Source organism: Montipora capricornis, chromosome 8 (assembly GCF_036669925.1).
Source record: "Montipora capricornis isolate CH-2021 chromosome 8, ASM3666992v2, whole genome shotgun sequence".
Classification (NCBI taxonomy): Eukaryota; Metazoa; Cnidaria; class Anthozoa; order Scleractinia; family Acroporidae; genus Montipora; species Montipora capricornis.
The window spans coordinates 48,605,703-48,626,876 of NC_090890.1; the positions used below are offsets into that span (position 1 = coordinate 48,605,703).

Consider the following 21,174-nt stretch of genomic DNA (forward strand, 5'->3'; position numbering starts at 1 on the left):
AAGATCAACATGAATCTGCTGAGTGCACTCTGGCAATAACCTGTCACTCCAAAAGTTGACATCGAAATTTTAAAAGATTTCACCAATAATATACTCGAGGTATCTACTCGTAGTGACCACTTCAACTGGATGCTTTATTGCGGCGTCATATCGCCTTAAGGTACGTTTACAATATTTTTTTTTAGATTTAGCATGAACAAGAATAATGAAGCGAGAACTAGACCTGTAAACAAAGTAATTATTAGTAACTGCGTATGCTGAACCTTTACTAATCTCGCTTATGCATAAATTGTTATCAAGACATTCAAAAATAATAGGGTTTTATAGGCAATACATGCGAATTATGCCACACCTTGATGTGAGTCAGGTATATCATGAATGATTCCATGGATCCCTTGTATTTTCTCGGTATACATACGAGCCTTTAGGCTTACTGTGGTAGTAAATGTATAACCCGTACCACTAGGTGTGTTCCGTAATTATTTTATGCCATGTAGTTGCATGTCGGGAAGGTGCACTGGAGTTCCGTACTTCTAGGATATTTTTCGCTTAAATAAAAACCTTTTTTGACCGCACTATCACAAAGATTACCCTGTTCTAGACATTAACATTGCAACCAGGAGAGAAACTGAAATTGCGTAATGAAGGAGTCTAAATTTGAACTTCGCTTTTTTGCGTGGACACTGCACTTAAAGGACACTTTATTTCCTCTTTGTCGATTTGAAGAACAGGGTAGGCGGGGCTTCGTTTGATTAACTTTTGAATCTTGGATAAATTTATACCAATTACGGAAGACATTTTCAAACAAGTAAAAAAAGAAAAAAAGAAAAAAAATTAATGGACATCCGAAATCATTTGTTAAACAGCAATATGTACAGCGCTTTTTTGTTAACAGAAATGATACACTCAAAGAAATGATGATAAAATTAACAAATAAGTGGCACTTTCAGTCCGACTCTAATTTTAAAATTAATTGACAACTTACAAAATTTTTATCAAACTTTTTCCTTATTCCCTAGTTCCTTAGTCCAGCTGGTTAAATACCAACTTGAACGAAAATAAAGATTTCATTTTCTGTAATGACATTTATATTTTCATGATTTTTAATTTAGTTTTTCGTTACCCAGCTGAACACCTAACTAAACAATTTTAATTTCGCACAAGCGTTCATGACCATGCGAATTTCCCGTCTCGATATAAGCGTCCAACAACAACAACAACAACAAAACGGTGAAAAAGGCTTCTTAAAAAAAACTTTCATACAAGATGAAGTACGACGTCTTTCTAGTTTTTCCGAAATCTAGAATTTGAGCAAGATGATTGTGCGCCTAAAACTTAGAAAAAAGTCTGAGAATTTTCATTATGCTTTTCGTTTGAAGTGGTATGAACACTACTCCTTCCAGCAAATTTTCCGGGATACATTCCTGAACTGGAAACAGGTGTGGGTCGAGTTTGTCGGTTCTTTGCTCAACTCCTGGAGAGATTTCCTGAAAATTTCTTGCGCAATCACTTTTGGGACAAATTTTCAGCTAAATGGTGTCAACGATTTTACCTTTCATCAAAGTTAAAATAGTGTCTTTGACCGGGAATTTCAGTATACACTTAGAACGGCATAAAATCCAAATACGTCAAGAAATTGAAAAACGCTGACATCCGTTTTGTGCATTGAACTGTATCAAAATAGTCCAAAGAATTGGAGCTGAAACGAAGAATTAGCTCTGTAAAAGGTCAACTCTTTTGCAATAGCCGAGAAAACGTCCAGTAAAGTTTTATAGCCAAATCACGATTTTGCTGCAAGGCTGTAAATGTGCTTTTTCGGGGCTTTTACAAAATTGGATGAACTTAAGTATTTTACAAATCGCTACTCAAAGCCACATCGTTTATATTTCTGCCAAAGTAAAATCCGGATATATATCGATATATCTCGAACCTATGACGAAACTTTAATTTAAATAAACGTTTTAGAAGATTCCACCACAATTTGGGATCATCGTCACTTGTCACTGTACTGCTTAATCCGTGAGTTGCAAATATCCTCTCCTGGCTACTAATGGCTACCTCGGAGTTTATTTTGAAATACTTATAATTTCAACATATCTACTATAATAGTCAGTGCGAAAGTATAGTCTCCTGATGGCAGTAGACCCATGAAGTCAGTCGCAATGTCTTTCCAAGGTCCTTGAGGCAGTACAGTTACGTGAAGGGTTCAGGATTGCTAATAACCCACTCAAAATTAGTGAAAGCCATGACATGTTTTGCAAAATGCTCCAGTTTCCTTATTAATACCAGGCCACAATTCCTTAGTTCGTAACCGTTGTTTTGTGTTCACCATCATGGCATGACAAAACACTCTGGTACCAGGAATGCTCCAAGACCAATTGTGCTAGCATCATTACTATTAATGATCTTTTTCTTTGCTTTACGCGATAAAAATATCCCAAATAGGCCAGTTTCGTATTCTAACGGTTGGACTGGATCTAGCATGAAATGGAGGCTAATGCGGGCAAATTATATTTGTATTTGAAAAGATTTGCCCACATTAGCCTCCATTCCATATTAGATCCAGTCCAGCCGTGAGAATTCGAAAATGGTCTATTGCATTGTGTGCTTGGGCTAACCGTCTCCTCAGGCGGCTGTAAAGGCCGCATTGTGCTCAGGACCAAACAAATGGTTCTCCTTTCTTTGTCAATATCCTCAGAGGCTACCGTACCGCTGAGATATACGTTAACCAAAAACCGGCATAATACGCGTATAAATATACGCGTATGTGCGTATAAGTATACGCGTATGTGCGTATAAAAATGCGTATATAAGCGTCTGTTCATTAGTATGTATGAGCTGGCTTATTGTCTTTCTATTGTTAGCGGGTTATTGTTCTAAAGAATAGCTTTACAGCACTAAAAACTACACGACCACGAACTGCATGAAGACTTCTCCCGATACGCTGTTGCAAGTGTACACGAGTTAGATAGAAAGCATGTGCTTATCGATATAAACTGGTTATCCTTTTCAAACGGAACTTTCATGAGCAGACGAGATGTTTTTCATCACTTACCAACACTACATCCACGTATGTGCGTATAACTATACGCATATGTGCGTATAATCATACGCATATATGCGTATAAAACGCGTCTGCGCTGTTAACGTATATCTGAGCGGTACTGTATCTCTAGATCTGCCATGCATTGTCGCAAGGTCAGGGATAAATCTTGCTTTGAAATTCACTTGGCCTTTAATAGTAAGAAACGTTTGTGACTTCTGGCACATTTTCTTGTTCACCTGCTTGGCTTAATTAACAGCCTTGACGTTCTCTTTGGATGTTCCAGTCCCTTGCTGTAACAGTATTAGGCCTAGTCCTGTTCCGGGACTCCCTCTTAACCCGCCCTGAAAATGGGCCAGGAAAAGTTCCAGGCCCATTTTCAGGGCGGGATAAGAGATACCGGAACGTAGATGAGAGCCTTGGTATCTGAAACACACATTTCTCTTTGTTAAATATAAGACCTAGCTTATCATGATCAGCTCTATCAGGACCATATACACAATGGTGTTATCTGAAATGTTTGCTGTTCCACTTCATGCCGAACCGGGACTGATTAATCTGAAATAAATGTGTTTATTAAAAACTGAACTACAGATATCAGAATTCCAGTATTTTCATTAATTTGCTCGCTGGACAAAGGCTATCAGTTCATATACCTGCTTTACCAAATATGGTCAAGGAACGCGTCCACTCAGCAATAAAACGAGCTGAAAACTCTTTTGCAGCTCTGGAAAAAATGGCCGACAAAAACCGTTTTAAACCCGAATTGACCGAGGCAGAAATCGATGCTTTAGTCGACCATATATGGAGGAGTTGTTGATCCTTGAGTTTTTAAAAGAACAATTATTCTGCTCGGGCTTGCTAGATATAAAATGACTATTACCATGGTTAATGGAGGGGAATGGTTATGAAACCCAACAAATTTCTTTGTTGTAGGTTTTTGTTCTCTTTTTTGGCCTTGATATGGTCAAGGAACGCGTCCACTCAGCAATAAAACAATGCAGGTCAAAAGTAGTTGGGACACCTGTCCAATAATCATGTATTTCAAGTAAAGTTGGCTTTTTGGGGTCACAATTGGAGCGTACCACCCCCCTCCCCCCCAAACAATGTTGGAAGATGCAGATAAACAGTATTTTTGTTGAAATCTGTGTTGTAGTGTCAAATCTCAACATTGCTTGGGGGGGAGGGGGTGGTGGGAGATTATTTCAGTAGTATCTCGCTAAGTGTCCCAACACTTTTGACCTGCATTGTCTGAAAACGACTAGTTGGGAAAAAGTGCTGTTAACGTGGTCAAGGGATACCAAGTTTCTGGCATAACTATAATACGGAATTTGCGACGGTAATAAACGATGTTTGGCGTGACCAAACGAGTGTACGAATGCGCGCGGACGGCGTTCTAGTGAAATTTTGACTAGTGTGACGTTATGTATATGCATTCGAAATGACTTAAAACTGCGCTGTTTATTGGAAAACGTTTGGAGTGTTAGTTCTGTCAATGTTTTAGCGTGAAAAGAAGTGGAATATGGTTTTCACAAAACAAATACTAGCATCGAAGAGAGCATTAGCGTGGTATTTAAACAAATACAGTCACTATTCGTATCGACAAATCGCACAAGATTGTGGAATTTCAAAATCGAGTGTACAGAGAATATGCAGTGGAGAACTTCCCGGAACTGTTAAAGAGTCTTCAACTTCCACGAGAACCGGGAGACCAAGACAACTAAGCCAACGGGATCTGAGATTACTGCTCCGTACAATGAAACAATTACGGAAAAGGAATGTCCACGTGACAGTCAAGGGGTTAGTGGAGGAGAGTGGCCTTAATTTTGATAGAGCGAGTAGAAGAACATATTCTCGATATTTAAATGAGCTCGGGTACTCATACTTTTCAGCTAGGAGAAAGGGGATTCTGCTTGAAAACGATAAAAAGTTGCGCGTGAAATTTGCTCGTAAAATGAAGCGGGAGGTGGCAAGAAATTCTGAATTCTGGACTAACGAAGTTTCGTTTTATTTGGATGGTGTATCTTTCGTGCATAAGTATAATCCACAGAGCGGCGCAGCCTCGAACAGATCAAGGGTATGGCGTAGGAAAGACGAAGGCCTTGAGGTAACCGCGAAGGGTTCGAAAGAGTTGGCCGGAGGGAGAAGATTGCATGTTGTGGTGGCGATAGCATACGGGAAAGGAGTTATTCTAAAAGTGCCGTACGAAAAAATGACCGGTGATTTTTTTCGAAACTTCATAAGGGAACATTTCAACATTACGTTTGCGCAAGCTGGTCCCAAAACAGATGGAAGACGTTTATTTGTTATGGATAACGACCCGTCGCAAACAAGCAGGTTAGCTAGGGATGCGTTAGAAGAGATAGAGGCTGAATTTCATGAAATCCCTCCGCGTTCACCGGACCTAAATCCTATCGAGAACATATTTCATCTTGTAAAGAGATATTTAGAATCCGAAGCAATATCTAGAAATATCACAAGGGAGTCGTTTGAGGAATTTCAAGCTAGAGTTTTAAGAGCTTTTGATTGTATTTGTACTGAAACTATAGATAACACAATTGCCAGTTTGAACAAAAGGATAGAAGCTATCCTTGCCTCTAAAGGCGGTAGAACCAAATATTAATCACGCAATGAGGAACTGTGAAAACTGAACATGCTTTATTATTTACACTTCAGTATATACTGTGAATTTCTAAAGCGTGTAAAGTGTAACTTCATTTTCATGCTATCTGAGGAAAATGCTTGTGTAAATTGTAATTGTCACTTTGTAAAACTCGTGACAACGAGAAGTTTATCACATGCGTGACATTTGCATTTTGTTGACGTAAAGAACTGAACATTACTCACTACAATACTCACTTTAAATAGTGGAGATTTATGCAAATTGAAAACGTATTTGACATTAAATGAACACAAATTTAGAAAGTATGTATGTTTTCTTTAGTTTGAAGAAACTATTTCTTTCATTATATGAGTTATTGCGCATTTTCAACTCAGTACTCAGTAAAAGCACAAGAAAAGAAAGCTATTAATTAGCTCTTTATATAAAACATTCAATTTACTGAGTAATGTTGTAAACTCTATTCAGACACGTTCCTTTGGAGCGCATTATACAACAATTGTTTTTATATACTCAACAAGAGTAGCCGGCCATAGTTTATTTTTAAACACTGTTCTTCATTGATGCGAAATGAATGCAAACGTTACTGAGTATTGTCGCGAGCATCATGTCGCCGTCAGTCAGCAATGTAAACATTGCTAGAATTCTCTAGAATGAATCGTGCAAAACAATGTCCACAGGGCGCGATTTCTCGCTGTTCACTCTGTGAAATGGGCTTCCAGAACCGGAAAAAAGACCATCTAATGTCCATCATCTTTGTGTTTGTCTGATCTATTGCACCGGCTCTAATGAAAACAATCGGGGCATCCGATGTAGCAAAAAAAGGCGTGTCGCGCGTTAGTTCAATATCTCTTAAAGAAAAGTTCTTTGGTGCGGGTAAATGGATTGTATCGCCCTCTAGCGCCTGGAGAAGATCAGCCCACGCGATTATTGTTGGATTCCACCGAAAGTCATTCAAAAGAATGACTTCTGCTTGTTCCGCGCCAACCCATGCGAAGGAGCCCGTTGCTGGATTACAGAACGTGTTATAAATTATTTTCAATGGCGATAACATAAAAAAAGTCTTTCCAGAATTGGCAGTTCCATACAAATAAATATTCCGGAATTTTCCTCGACCTTTAGACAGGGCTGTATAAATCGCATTGCAGAAAACCGAGGGGATTATTCCTTGGTTGTCGAGAACCTCATTTGCCGCCACAAACCACCTTCCTTCGCAACCGTCCACGCATGGCGCATCTTTAGATTCTTGTAAGAGCTGTATTCGCGATTTCTTCAGGCGAAGACACTGCTCTTCAGCGTGAGAAAATTCTTTCGCTAATGATAATGCTTCATCCACCGCTTTATTCCCGCGGTTTGCTATAAACTCGGCCAGACAGCGTTTTCCTTCTCGTTCTTGAACCATCGCCAAACATACAAGCTCCAGCCTTGTGGATATTGACTTCTGTTGAATTAGTTTACAAACGTCAAAAACACTTAGCCGTGGATCTTTGATCTTTCTTTGCTTCGATACCCCGCCTAGTTTGCGTTTTCTTTTGTTAGAAGCGATTGCATTTTCCGTTCGAGGACAAGTAGTTAAGTCTGGATGACCCACAGAATGAACCGCTTCGAGGTCTGATTTCGTGACATACTTGTAGGCGCTGTAATATGTATTGTGGCGGTCACTGAAATGAACTTCGATGTGGAATTTTTGGCTCAAGTATCTCTTTACTTGTAGCCATCTACCTCTCTTCTTCAGTTTTACCGCCATGTGAAAATGGTACTTGTTGAGATCGCCATCGGCATCGGTAGTGGCATGACCCTCCATGCTTACCACCCAGTGAGAGATTTCAATGTTAAAGCTATTCCATGCCTCTATTATCGCTTCGCCAAACGTCTCTCTACGGAACTTTTCAGTGTCTGCGCGACTGTACGTTATAATGTAAACAACTCTCTGGCTTTCTGAAGCCTCCATTTTTTCATTGAGGACAACACTCTAAAGAGCTTTCAGAGCCGCGCGCTCACAGTATAACACGATTTCTATGTAAACAACAGACCTTGTGGGCAGCGGATGGCATATCCGATTTAATAAACAAAACACCACGTTTTGAACTCTTTGAAAGTGAAATAAAGCTCATCGTTTCTTAAGCGTTACAACAGTGTGAACATGCAAGTTGTTATTTTTTACCCCGACTCACTGATCTGCATGGTATTCATTTGTCTATCTTTTTCCTGATATACACCTGTTGCGCCTTTCCCTTATCCATACTCTAATATGACAATACGAAAAGTACGGCAATTGAAATTCCTTGTATATTGTTCACAAATATGTTCTTCTTGCTTACCAAACAAGAGTTCTCATAAGAAGCCCCGCTTTTCATCGACCAATAGGCCACAAACCTGATCTCTTTGAAATACTCACTTTCAGACAATGCAGGTCAAAAGTAGTTGGGACACCTGTCCAATAATCATGTATTCCAAGTAAAGTTGGCTTTTTGGGGTCACAATTGGAGCGTACCACCCCCTCCCCCCCAAACAATGTTGGAAGATGCAGATAAACAGTATTTTTGTTGAAATCTGTGTTGTAGTGTCAAATCTCAACATTGCTTGGGGGGGAGGGGGTGGTGGGAGATTATTTCAGTAGTATCTCGCTAAGTGTCCCAACACTTTTGACCTGCATTGTCTGAAAACGACTAGTTGGGAAAAAGTGCTGTTAACGTGGTCAAGGGATACCAAGTTTCTGGCATAACTATAATACGGAATTTGCGACGGTAATAAACGATGTTTGGCGTGACCAAACGAGTGTACGAATGCGCGCGGACGGCGTTCTAGTGAAATTTTGACTAGTGTGACGTTATGTATATGCATTCGAAATGACTTAAAACTGCGCTGTTTATTGGAAAACGTTTGGAGTGTTAGTTCTGTCAATGTTTTAGCGTGAAAAGAAGTGGAATATGGTTTTCACAAAACAAATACTAGCATCGAAGAGAGCATTAGCGTGGTATTTAAACAAATACAGTCACTATTCGTATCGACAAATCGCACAAGATTGTGGAATTTCAAAATCGAGTGTACAGAGAATATGCAGTGGAGAACTTCCCGGAACTGTTAAAGAGTCTTCAACTTCCACGAGAACCGGGAGACCAAGACAACTAAGCCAACGGGATCTGAGATTACTGCTCCGTACAATGAAACAATTACGGAAAAGGAATGTCCACGTGACAGTCAAGGGGTTAGTGGAGGAGAGTGGCCTTAATTTTGATAGAGCGAGTAGAAGAACATATTCTCGATATTTAAATGAGCTCGGGTACTCATACTTTTCAGCTAGGAGAAAGGGGATTCTGCTTGAAAACGATAAAAAGTTGCGCGTGAAATTTGCTCGTAAAATGAAGCGGGAGGTGGCAAGAAATTCTGAATTCTGGACTAACGAAGTTTCGTTTTATTTGGATGGTGTATCTTTCGTGCATAAGTATAATCCACAGAGCGGCGCAGCCTCGAACAGATCAAGGGTATGGCGTAGGAAAGACGAAGGCCTTGAGGTAACCGCGAAGGGTTCGAAAGAGTTGGCCGGAGGGAGAAGATTGCATGTTGTGGTGGCGATAGCATACGGGAAAGGAGTTATTCTAAAAGTGCCGTACGAAAAAATGACCGGTGATTTTTTTCGAAACTTCATAAGGGAACATTTCAACATTACGTTTGCGCAAGCTGGTCCCAAAACAGATGGAAGACGTTTATTTGTTATGGATAACGACCCGTCGCAAACAAGCAGGTTAGCTAGGGATGCGTTAGAAGAGATAGAGGCTGAATTTCATGAAATCCCTCCGCGTTCACCGGACCTAAATCCTATCGAGAACATATTTCATCTTGTAAAGAGATATTTAGAATCCGAAGCAATATCTAGAAATATCACAAGGGAGTCGTTTGAGGAATTTCAAGCTAGAGTTTTAAGAGCTTTTGATTGTATTTGTACTGAAACTATAGATAACACAATTGCCAGTTTGAACAAAAGGATAGAAGCTATCCTTGCCTCTAAAGGCGGTAGAACCAAATATTAATCACGCAATGAGGAACTGTGAAAACTGAACATGCTTTATTATTTACACTTCAGTATATACTGTGAATTTCTAAAGCGTGTAAAGTGTAACTTCATTTTCATGCTATCTGAGGAAAATGCTTGTGTAAATTGTAATTGTCACTTTGTAAAACTCGTGACAACGAGAAGTTTATCACATGCGTGACATTTGCATTTTGTTGACGTAAAGAACTGAACATTACTCACTACAATACTCACTTTAAATAGTGGAGATTTATGCAAATTGAAAACGTATTTGACATTAAATGAACACAAATTTAGAAAGTATGTATGTTTTCTTTAGTTTGAAGAAACTATTTCTTTCATTATATGAGTTATTGCGCATTTTCAACTCAGTACTCAGTAAAAGCACAAGAAAAGAAAGCTATTAATTAGCTCTTTATATAAAACATTCAATTTACTGAGTAATGTTGTAAACTCTATTCAGACACGTTCCTTTGGAGCGCATTATACAACAATTGTTTTTATATACTCAACAAGAGTAGCCGGCCATAGTTTATTTTTAAACACTGTTCTTCATTGATGCGAAATGAATGCAAACGTTACTGAGTATTGTCGCGAGCATCATGTCGCCGTCAGTCAGCAATGTAAACATTGCTAGAATTCTCTAGAATGAATCGTGCAAAACAATGTCCACAGGGCGCGATTTCTCGCTGTTCACTCTGTGAAATGGGCTTCCAGAACCGGAAAAAAGACCATCTAATGTCCATCATCTTTGTGTTTGTCTGATCTATTGCACCGGCTCTAATGAAAACAATCGGGGCATCCGATGTAGCAAAAAAAGGCGTGTCGCGCGTTAGTTCAATATCTCTTAAAGAAAAGTTCTTTGGTGCGGGTAAATGGATTGTATCGCCCTCTAGCGCCTGGAGAAGATCAGCCCACGCGATTATTGTTGGATTCCACCGAAAGTCATTCAAAAGAATGACTTCTGCTTGTTCCGCGCCAACCCATGCGAAGGAGCCCGTTGCTGGATTACAGAACGTGTTATAAATTATTTTCAATGGCGATAACATAAAAAAAGTCTTTCCAGAATTGGCAGTTCCATACAAATAAATATTCCGGAATTTTCCTCGACCTTTAGACAGGGCTGTATAAATCGCATTGCAGAAAACCGAGGGGATTATTCCTTGGTTGTCGAGAACCTCATTTGCCGCCACAAACCACCTTCCTTCGCAACCGTCCACGCATGGCGCATCTTTAGATTCTTGTAAGAGCTGTATTCGCGATTTCTTCAGGCGAAGACACTGCTCTTCAGCGTGAGAAAATTCTTTCGCTAATGATAATGCTTCATCCACCGCTTTATTCCCGCGGTTTGCTATAAACTCGGCCAGACAGCGTTTTCCTTCTCGTTCTTGAACCATCGCCAAACATACAAGCTCCAGCCTTGTGGATATTGACTTCTGTTGAATTAGTTTACAAACGTCAAAAACACTTAGCCGTGGATCTTTGATCTTTCTTTGCTTCGATACCCCGCCTAGTTTGCGTTTTCTTTTGTTAGAAGCGATTGCATTTTCCGTTCGAGGACAAGTAGTTAAGTCTGGATGACCCACAGAATGAACCGCTTCGAGGTCTGATTTCGTGACATACTTGTAGGCGCTGTAATATGTATTGTGGCGGTCACTGAAATGAACTTCGATGTGGAATTTTTGGCTCAAGTATCTCTTTACTTGTAGCCATCTACCTCTCTTCTTCAGTTTTACCGCCATGTGAAAATGGTACTTGTTGAGATCGCCATCGGCATCGGTAGTGGCATGACCCTCCATGCTTACCACCCAGTGAGAGATTTCAATGTTAAAGCTATTCCATGCCTCTATTATCGCTTCGCCAAACGTCTCTCTACGGAACTTTTCAGTGTCTGCGCGACTGTACGTTATAATGTAAACAACTCTCTGGCTTTCTGAAGCCTCCATTTTTTCATTGAGGACAACACTCTAAAGAGCTTTCAGAGCCGCGCGCTCACAGTATAACACGATTTCTATGTAAACAACAGACCTTGTGGGCAGCGGATGGCATATCCGATTTAATAAACAAAACACCACGTTTTGAACTCTTTGAAAGTGAAATAAAGCTCATCGTTTCTTAAGCGTTACAACAGTGTGAACATGCAAGTTGTTATTTTTTACCCCGACTCACTGATCTGCATGGTATTCATTTGTCTATCTTTTTCCTGATATACACCTGTTGCGCCTTTCCCTTATCCATACTCTAATATGACAATACGAAAAGTACGGCAATTGAAATTCCTTGTATATTGTTCACAAATATGTTCTTCTTGCTTACCAAACAAGAGTTCTCATAAGAAGCCCCGCTTTTCATCGACCAATAGGCCACAAACCTGATCTCTTTGAAATACTCACTTTCAGACAATGCAGGTCAAAAGTAGTTGGGACACCTGTCCAATAATCATGTATTTCAAGTAAAGTTGGCTTTTTGGGGTCATAATTGGAGCGTACCACCCCCCTATCCCCCAAACAATGTTGGAAGATGCAGATAAACAGTATTTTTGTTGAAATCTGTGTTGTAGTGTCAAATCTCAACATTGCTTGGGGGGGAGGGGGTGGTGGGAGATTATTTCAGTAGTATCTCGCTAAGTGTCCCAACACTTTTGACCTGCATTGTCTGAAAACGACTAGTTGGGAAAAAGTGCTGTTAACGTGGTCAAGGGATACCAAGTTTCTGGCATAACTATAATACGGAATTTGCGACGGTAATAAACGATGTTTGGCGTGACCAAACGAGTGTACGAATGCGCGCGGACGGCGTTCTAGTGAAATTTTGACTAGTGTGACGTTATGTATATGCATTCGAAATGACTTAAAACTGCGCTGTTTATTGGAAAACGTTTGGAGTGTTAGTTCTGTCAATGTTTTAGCGTGAAAAGAAGTGGAATATGGTTTTCACAAAACAAATACTAGCATCGAAGAGAGCATTAGCGTGGTATTTAAACAAATACAGTCACTATTCGTATCGACAAATCGCACAAGATTGTGGAATTTCAAAATCGAGTGTACAGAGAATATGCAGTGGAGAACTTCCCGGAACTGTTAAAGAGTCTTCAACTTCCACGAGAACCGGGAGACCAAGACAACTAAGCCAACGGGATCTGAGATTACTGCTCCGTACAATGAAACAATTACGGAAAAGGAATGTCCACGTGACAGTCAAGGGGTTAGTGGAGGAGAGTGGCCTTAATTTTGATAGAGCGAGTAGAAGAACATATTCTCGATATTTAAATGAGCTCGGGTACTCATACTTTTCAGCTAGGAGAAAGGGGATTCTGCTTGAAAACGATAAAAAGTTGCGCGTGAAATTTGCTCGTAAAATGAAGCGGGAGGTGGCAAGAAATTCTGAATTCTGGACTAACGAAGTTTCGTTTTATTTGGATGGTGTATCTTTCGTGCATAAGTATAATCCACAGAGCGGCGCAGCCTCGAACAGATCAAGGGTATGGCGTAGGAAAGACGAAGGCCTTGAGGTAACCGCGAAGGGTTCGAAAGAGTTGGCCGGAGGGAGAAGATTGCATGTTGTGGTGGCGATAGCATACGGGAAAGGAGTTATTCTAAAAGTGCCGTACGAAAAAATGACCGGTGATTTTTTTCGAAACTTCATAAGGGAACATTTCAACATTACGTTTGCGCAAGCTGGTCCCAAAACAGATGGAAGACGTTTATTTGTTATGGATAACGACCCGTCGCAAACAAGCAGGTTAGCTAGGGATGCGTTAGAAGAGATAGAGGCTGAATTTCATGAAATCCCTCCGCGTTCACCGGACCTAAATCCTATCGAGAACATATTTCATCTTGTAAAGAGATATTTAGAATCCGAAGCAATATCTAGAAATATCACAAGGGAGTCGTTTGAGGAATTTCAAGCTAGAGTTTTAAGAGCTTTTGATTGTATTTGTACTGAAACTATAGATAACACAATTGCCAGTTTGAACAAAAGGATAGAAGCTATCCTTGCCTCTAAAGGCGGTAGAACCAAATATTAATCACGCAATGAGGAACTGTGAAAACTGAACATGCTTTATTATTTACACTTCAGTATATACTGTGAATTTCTAAAGCGTGTAAAGTGTAACTTCATTTTCATGCTATCTGAGGAAAATGCTTGTGTAAATTGTAATTGTCACTTTGTAAAACTCGTGACAACGAGAAGTTTATCACATGCGTGACATTTGCATTTTGTTGACGTAAAGAACTGAACATTACTCACTACAATACTCACTTTAAATAGTGGAGATTTATGCAAATTGAAAACGTATTTGACATTAAATGAACACAAATTTAGAAAGTATGTATGTTTTCTTTAGTTTGAAGAAACTATTTCTTTCATTATATGAGTTATTGCGCATTTTCAACTCAGTACTCAGTAAAAGCACAAGAAAAGAAAGCTATTAATTAGCTCTTTATATAAAACATTCAATTTACTGAGTAATGTTGTAAACTCTATTCAGACACGTTCCTTTGGAGCGCATTATACAACAATTGTTTTTATATACTCAACAAGAGTAGCCGGCCATAGTTTATTTTTAAACACTGTTCTTCATTGATGCGAAATGAATGCAAACGTTACTGAGTATTGTCGCGAGCATCATGTCGCCGTCAGTCAGCAATGTAAACATTGCTAGAATTCTCTAGAATGAATCGTGCAAAACAATGTCCACAGGGCGCGATTTCTCGCTGTTCACTCTGTGAAATGGGCTTCCAGAACCGGAAAAAAGACCATCTAATGTCCATCATCTTTGTGTTTGTCTGATCTATTGCACCGGCTCTAATGAAAACAATCGGGGCATCCGATGTAGCAAAAAAAGGCGTGTCGCGCGTTAGTTCAATATCTCTTAAAGAAAAGTTCTTTGGTGCGGGTAAATGGATTGTATCGCCCTCTAGCGCCTGGAGAAGATCAGCCCACGCGATTATTGTTGGATTCCACCGAAAGTCATTCAAAAGAATGACTTCTGCTTGTTCCGCGCCAACCCATGCGAAGGAGCCCGTTGCTGGATTACAGAACGTGTTATAAATTATTTTCAATGGCGATAACATAAAAAAGTCTTTCCAGAATTGGCAGTTCCATACAAATAAATATTCCGGAATTTTCCTCGACCTTTAGACAGGGCTGTATAAATCGCATTGCAGAAAACCGAGGGGATTATTCCTTGGTTGTCGAGAACCTCATTTGCCGCCACAAACCACCTTCCTTCGCAACCGTCCACGCATGGCGCATCTTTAGATTCTTGTAAGAGCTGTATTCGCGATTTCTTCAGGCGAAGACACTGCTCTTCAGCGTGAGAAAATTCTTTCGCTAATGATAATGCTTCATCCACCGCTTTATTCCCGCGGTTTGCTATAAACTCGGCCAGACAGCGTTTTCCTTCTCGTTCTTGAACCATCGCCAAACATACAAGCTCCAGCCTTGTGGATATTGACTTCTGTTGAATTAGTTTACAAACGTCAAAAACACTTAGCCGTGGATCTTTGATCTTTCTTTGCTTCGATACCCCGCCTAGTTTGCGTTTTCTTTTGTTAGAAGCGATTGCATTTTCCGTTCGAGGACAAGTAGTTAAGTCTGGATGACCCACAGAATGAACCGCTTCGAGGTCTGATTTCGTGACATACTTGTAGGCGCTGTAATATGTATTGTGGCGGTCACTGAAATGAACTTCGATGTGGAATTTTTGGCTCAAGTATCTCTTTACTTGTAGCCATCTACCTCTCTTCTTCAGTTTTACCGCCATGTGAAAATGGTACTTGTTGAGATCGCCATCGGCATCGGTAGTGGCATGACCCTCCATGCTTACCACCCAGTGAGAGATTTCAATGTTAAAGCTATTCCATGCCTCTATTATCGCTTCGCCAAACGTCTCTCTACGGAACTTTTCAGTGTCTGCGCGACTGTACGTTATAATGTAAACAACTCTCTGGCTTTCTGAAGCCTCCATTTTTTCATTGAGGACAACACTCTAAAGAGCTTTCAGAGCCGCGCGCTCACAGTATAACACGATTTCTATGTAAACAACAGACCTTGTGGGCAGCGGATGGCATATCCGATTTAATAAACAAAACACCACGTTTTGAACTCTTTGAAAGTGAAATAAAGCTCATCGTTTCTTAAGCGTTACAACAGTGTGAACATGCAAGTTGTTATTTTTTACCCCGACTCACTGATCTGCATGGTATTCATTTGTCTATCTTTTTCCTGATATACACCTGTTGCGCCTTTCCCTTATCCATACTCTAATATGACAATACGAAAAGTACGGCAATTGAAATTCCTTGTATATTGTTCACAAATATGTTCTTCTTGCTTACCAAACAAGAGTTCTCATAAGAAGCCCCGCTTTTCATCGACCAATAGGCCACAAACCTGATCTCTTTGAAATACTCACTTTCAGACAATGCAGGTCAAAAGTAGTTGGGACACCTGTCCAATAATCATGTATTCCAAGTAAAGTTGGCTTTTTGGGGTCACAATTGGAGCGTACCACCCCCCTCCCCCCCAAACAATGTTGGAAGATGCAGATAAACAGTATTTTTGTTGAAATCTGTGTTGTAGTGTCAAATCTCAACATTGCTTGGGGGGGAGGGGGTGGTGGGAGATTATTTCAGTAGTATCTCGCTAAGTGTCCCAACACTTTTGACCTGCATTGTCTGAAAACGACTAGTTGGGAAAAAGTGCTGTTAACGTGGTCAAGGGATACCAAGTTTCTGGCATAACTATAATACGGAATTTGCGACGGTAATAAACGATGTTTGGCGTGACCAAACGAGTGTACGAATGCGCGCGGACGGCGTTCTAGTGAAATTTTGACTAGTGTGACGTTATGTATATGCATTCGAAATGACTTAAAACTGCGCTGTTTATTGGAAAACGTTTGGAGTGTTAGTTCTGTCAATGTTTTAGCGTGAAAAGAAGTGGAATATGGTTTTCACAAAACAAATACTAGCATCGAAGAGAGCATTAGCGTGGTATTTAAACAAATACAGTCACTATTCGTATCGACAAATCGCACAAGATTGTGGAATTTCAAAATCGAGTGTACAGAGAATATGCAGTGGAGAACTTCCCGGAACTGTTAAAGAGTCTTCAACTTCCACGAGAACCGGGAGACCAAGACAACTAAGCCAACGGGATCTGAGATTACTGCTCCGTACAATGAAACAATTACGGAAAAGGAATGTCCACGTGACAGTCAAGGGGTTAGTGGAGGAGAGTGGCCTTAATTTTGATAGAGCGAGTAGAAGAACATATTCTCGATATTTAAATGAGCTCGGGTACTCATACTTTTCAGCTAGGAGAAAGGGGATTCTGCTTGAAAACGATAAAAAGTTGCGCGTGAAATTTGCTCGTAAAATGAAGCGGGAGGTGGCAAGAAATTCTGAATTCTGGACTAACGAAGTTTCGTTTTATTTGGATGGTGTATCTTTCGTGCATAAGTATAATCCACAGAGCGGCGCAGCCTCGAACAGATCAAGGGTATGGCGTAGGAAAGACGAAGGCCTTGAGGTAACCGCGAAGGGTTCGAAAGAGTTGGCCGGAGGGAGAAGATTGCATGTTGTGGTGGCGATAGCATACGGGAAAGGAGTTATTCTAAAAGTGCCGTACGAAAAAATGACCGGTGATTTTTTTCGAAACTTCATAAGGGAACATTTCAACATTACGTTTGCGCAAGCTGGTCCCAAAACAGATGGAAGACGTTTATTTGTTATGGATAACGACCCGTCGCAAACAAGCAGGTTAGCTAGGGATGCGTTAGAAGAGATAGAGGCTGAATTTCATGAAATCCCTCCGCGTTCACCGGACCTAAATCCTATCGAGAACATATTTCATCTTGTAAAGAGATATTTAGAATCCGAAGCAATATCTAGAAATATCACAAGGGAGTCGTTTGAGGAATTTCAAGCTAGAGTTTTAAGAGCTTTTGATTGTATTTGTACTGAAACTATAGATAACACAATTGCCAGTTTGAACAAAAGGATAGAAGCTATCCTTGCCTCTAAAGGCGGTAGAACCAAATATTAATCACGCAATGAGGAACTGTGAAAACTGAACATGCTTTATTATTTACACTTCAGTATATACTGTGAATTTCTAAAGCGTGTAAAGTGTAACTTCATTTTCATGCTATCTGAGGAAAATGCTTGTGTAAATTGTAATTGTCACTTTGTAAAACTCGTGACAACGAGAAGTTTATCACATGCGTGACATTTGCATTTTGTTGACGTAAAGAACTGAACATTACTCACTACAATACTCACTTTAAATAGTGGAGATTTATGCAAATTGAAAACGTATTTGACATTAAATGAACACAAATTTAGAAAGTATGTATGTTTTCTTTAGTTTGAAGAAACTATTTCTTTCATTATATGAGTTATTGCGCATTTTCAACTCAGTACTCAGTAAAAGCACAAGAAAAGAAAGCTATTAATTAGCTCTTTATATAAAACATTCAATTTACTGAGTAATGTTGTAAACTCTATTCAGACACGTTCCTTTGGAGCGCATTATACAACAATTGTTTTATATACTCAACAAGAGTAGCCGGCCATAGTTTATTTTTAAACACTGTTCTTCATTGATGCGAAATGAATGCAAACGTTACTGAGTATTGTCGCGAGCATCATGTCGCCGTCAGTCAGCAATGTAAACATTGCTAGAATTCTCTAGAATGAATCGTGCAAAACAATGTCCACAGGGCGCGATTTCTCGCTGTTCACTCTGTGAAATGGGCTTCCAGAACCGGAAAAAAGACCATCTAATGTCCATCATCTTTGTGTTTGTCTGATCTATTGCACCGGCTCTAATGAAAACAATCGGGGCATCCGATGTAGCAAAAAAAGGCGTGTCGCGCGTTAGTTCAATATCTCTTAAAGAAAAGTTCTTTGGTGCGGGTAAATGGATTGTATCGCCCTCTAGCGCCTGGAGAAGATCAGCCCACGCGATTATTGTTGGATTCCACCGAAAGTCATTCAAAAGAATGACTTCTGCTTGTTCCGCGCCAACCCATGCGAAGGAGCCCGTTGCTGGATTACAGAACGTGTTATAAATTATTTTCAATGGCGATAACATAAAAGTCTTTCCAGAATTGGCAGTTCCATACAAATAAATATTCCGGAATTTTCCTCGACCTTTAGACAGGGCTGTATAAATCGCATTGCAGAAAACCGAGGGGATTATTCCTTGGTTGTCGAGAACCTCATTTGCCGCCACAAACCACCTTCCTTCGCAACCGTCCACGCATGGCGCATCTTTAGATTCTTGTAAGAGCTGTATTCGCGATTTCTTCAGGCGAAGACACTGCTCTTCAGCGTGAGAAAATTCTTTCGCTAATGATAATGCTTCATCCACCGCTTTATTCCCGCGGTTTGCTATAAACTCGGCCAGACAGCGTTTTCCTTCTCGTTCTTGAACCATCGCCAAACATACAAGCTCCAGCCTTGTGGATATTGACTTCTGTTGAATTAGTTTACAAACGTCAAAAACACTTAGCCGTGGATCTTTGATCTTTCTTTGCTTCGATACCCCGCCTAGTTTGCGTTTTCTTTTGTTAGAAGCGATTGCATTTTCCGTTCGAGGACAAGTAGTTAAGTCTGGATGACCCACAGAATGAACCGCTTCGAGGTCTGATTTCGTGACATACTTGTAGGCGCTGTAATATGTATTGTGGCGGTCACTGAAATGAACTTCGATGTGGAATTTTTGGCTCAAGTATCTCTTTACTTGTAGCCATCTACCTCTCTTCTTCAGTTTTACCGCCATGTGAAAATGGTACTTGTTGAGATCGCCATCGGCATCGGTAGTGGCATGACCCTCCATGCTTACCACCCAGTGAGAGATTTCAATGTTAAAGCTATTCCATGCCTCTATTATCGCTTCGCCAAACGTCTCTCTACGGAACTTTTCAGTGTCTGCGCGACTGTACGTTATAATGTAAACAACTCTCTGGCTTTCTGAAGCCTCCATTTTTTCATTGAGGACAACACTCTAAAGAGCTTTCAGAGCCGCGCGCTCACAGTATAAACACGATTTCTATGTAAACAACAGACCTTGTGGGCAGCGGATGGCATATCCGATTTAATAAACAAAACACCACGTTTTGAACTCTTTGAAAGTGAAATAAAGCTCATCGTTTCTTAAGCGTTACAACAGTGTGAACATGCAAGTTGTTATTTTTTACCCCGACTCACTGATCTGCATGGTATTCATTTGTCTATCTTTTTCCTGATATACACCTGTTGCGCCTTTCCCTTATCCATACTCTAATATGACAATACGAAAAGTACGGCAATTGAAATTCCTTGTATATTGTTCACAAATATGTTCTTCTTGCTTACCAAACAAGAGTTCTCATAAGAAGCCCCGCTTTTCATCGACCAATAGGCCACAAACCTGATCTCTTTGAAATACTCACTTTCAGACAATGCAGGTCAAAAGTAGTTGGGACACCTGTCCAATAATCATGTATTCCAAGTAAAGTTGGCTTTTTGGGGTCACAATTGGAGCGTACCACCCCCCTCCCCCCCAAACAATGTTGGAAGATGCAGATAAACAGTATTTTTGTTGAAATCTGTGTTGTAGTGTCAAATCTCAACATTGCTGGGGGGGAGGGGGTGGTGGGAGATTATTTCAGTAGTATCTCGCTAAGTGCCCCACACTTTGACCTGCATTGTCTGAAAACGACTAGTTGGGGAAAAAGTGCTGTTAACGTGGTCAAGGGATACCAAGTTTCTGGCATAACTATAATACGGAATTTGCGACGGTAATAAACGATGTTTGGCGTGACCAAACGAGTGTACGAATGCGCGCGGACGAGTTCTAGTGAAATTTGACTAGTGTGACGTTATGTATATGCATTCGAAATGACTTAAAACTGCGCTGTTATTGGAAAACGTTTGGAGTGTAGTTCTGTCAATGTTTTAGCGTGAAAAGAAGTGGAATATGGTTTTCACAAAACAAATACTAGCATCGAAGAGAGCATTAGCGTGGTATTTTAAACAAATACAGTCACTATTCGTATCGACAAATCGCACAAGATTGTGGAATTTCAAATCGAGTGTACAGAGAATATGCAGTGGAGAACTTCCCGGAACTGTTAAAGAGTCTTCAACTTCCACGAGAACCGGGAGACCAAGACAACTAAGCCAACGGGATCTGAGATTACTGCTCCGTACAATGAAACAATTACGGAAAAGGAATGTCCACGTGACAGTAAAGGGGTTAGTGGAGGAGAGTGGCCTTAATTTTGATAGAGCAGTAGAAGAACATATTCTCGATATTTAAATGAGCTCGGGTACTCATACTTTTTCAGCTAGGAGAAAGGGGATTCTGCTTGAAAACGATAAAAAGTTGCGCGTGAAATTTGCTCGTAAAATGAAGCGGGAGGTGCGCAAGAAAACATTCTGAATTCTGGACTAACGAAGTTTCGTTTTATTTGGATGGTGT

The 21,174-nt window shown here is 40.3% G+C and overlaps 1 pseudogene; it reads right to left on the reverse strand.

The window, feature by feature from the left end:
* LOC138060573 (polyunsaturated fatty acid 5-lipoxygenase-like) overlaps nt 1-21,174 on the reverse strand; it is a 103,447-nt pseudogene that overhangs the window by 24,460 nt on the left and 57,813 nt on the right.